The 1,963-nt window shown below is 39.1% G+C and overlaps 1 pseudogene; it reads right to left on the reverse strand.

The window, feature by feature from the left end:
* Positions 1-292: 292 nt before the first annotated feature.
* On the reverse strand, positions 293-775 carry LOC149170653 (ATP synthase delta chain, chloroplastic-like; annotated as a pseudogene).
* Between the last annotated feature and the right edge of the window lie 1,188 nt (positions 776-1,963).

Genomic DNA, 1,963 nt, shown 5'->3' on the forward strand with positions numbered 1-1,963 from the left:
ATCAGTTTTTTCTTCTGCTTATTCTGGAGTTACCCTAGCTTGACATGGTATCAGAGCGCAGGTCCCAGATTCCTTGTAACTCCTTTAATAATGCCTCTGTCCTAAGCGCTGCTCTCTCCTGAGCGCTGCTCTGCCCTGAGTGTCATTGATTCTCTGCGCATCATTGATTGTCTGCGCCTCTATCCTGCATCTCAATGATGATTCTCTATGCTCCCTGACTAACATGAACGCCAGAGACTGCACATTGTTTTTATGAACGTATCTTACCGTTTTAGTGCCCATAAGCACTGAGCTATTCAAACGTTACACCTTCAGACGGAAGATACCAGTCTACCAATCCGCTCTGCGCCTCGGTACTGGTCTTCACACTCGTAGGTTTTGAATAAGCATAGAGTCTCCGCGTCCATGTCAGTTCATTTTATAATGATTCAAATTCTTTCAAGATATTCTTTACTATGCCAATCTTTTGCTTACTGATAAGAAGATTCAGGAAATTCAGAGTATAGTTTTGAAACTTAGCATCATCTGCAATAGACTTGAGAATGCTCTTCTTCTTCCCATTTTCAGTAATAGGATTGATGAGAAAATTGTAGAGTTCCTGGTTCTTCAACAAATGAGAAAGTCTTTCCATATCCCCATTAATCACCTCTAACATGTTATTTGCCTGTGCAAATTGCAAAAGAGCTGCCGCATAAGGTTCCCGAGCGTGAAGCGCTTGTGCAGATGATCTTGAATGTACATTCAAGGAAGCGAGGGATTGCGTTAATGTATCCATCTGGACAATCTCAGCAGAAAGTTAACCTGGCCAGAGGATTCTCTTCATTTACATGCTCGGTATTAATTTCACATTAGAGTCAAGAAACCCCGTTGTTAAAGCTTTTAACTCCGCATATAGCATTTTTTTCATTTAAATGCGCACTGTCCATGGTTATGCGCTGTTGAATGTGCGTTTTTTTTTATATTGAATACGCACTGTCCTGGATATAACATTACTCTGTGTGCCCGTTTGCTGGCCTGAGGAAGAGCCGTCAAGAAGGGGCCGAACCCACGACAGCAAGGATATGCTGCTCCATTGGACAGGATTGATCGTGAACAAGTCCAGAAAGGATTGGCTGAGTATACACTGAAGTTAAGTTCAACATCAACTGACCTTGAGAAGGCAGAAGCCCAAATTGGGGTTGAATTTCACAGTTCACTAAATGCAGCCCTTTCAGGATGAATCATGGATTCATGATTTAAATTCTGGTTGTTTTATTTGATAGTCGGATTTCACTGTTATATGATGAACCACAGTAATGCTTAGAAGTTAGAAGCTTTGGGTTGCTTTGTGTGAGCACCATTGGCATGCTCTAAATGGATACACTCCGAAATCGAGATTTGGAAAGCTTCTCAAAATGGTAATGTTGTAGTATTGCGCCGTCTCTATAAACAACTTTTCAAAGCATTGTGTTGTTTTTTCAAAGTGTTCATATATATCATTCAAGACAGTTTTCAAAGCATTCAAGTTATATCAGTCAGGATGTTTTATATATCAAAACATTTGTAGTGTTGCATAATATATGGATTATTAAAGTGATATATTGATGAAGTGAAGTGATCCCTTCCGCATTTGCATAATATATTGATATATTGAAGTGATATATTATAGAATGAAGTGATATATTGAAGTGATCCATTGCGCATTTTTCAAAACATAGTAGTATTGCAGTGATATGTACAATGAAATGCTCATGCTTTTAGCAAATATCAGAAGGATTTGAAGGTTGTAACCTAAGGAATTTTTTTTATCAGCAGAAGTATTTTTTTTTACAGAATGCATTCAATCATCTCTATGGTCGGAATAGTTCTCACTGGCAAGGAGAACTATTCTGAATGGTCTCGGATGGTAAAACAAACCCTCATCTACAATGAGTTGTGGAAAGGAGTGTGTGTCGGAGAAGAAGACAAAGACCCTATGCAGCCT

The sequence above is a fragment of the Pinus tabuliformis genome, chromosome 4_2 (genome assembly GCF_031772625.1).
Source record: "Pinus tabuliformis cultivar Carrire ecotype Pingquan chromosome 4_2, CPIR1, whole genome shotgun sequence".
Classification (NCBI taxonomy): Eukaryota; Viridiplantae; Streptophyta; class Pinopsida; order Pinales; family Pinaceae; genus Pinus; species Pinus tabuliformis.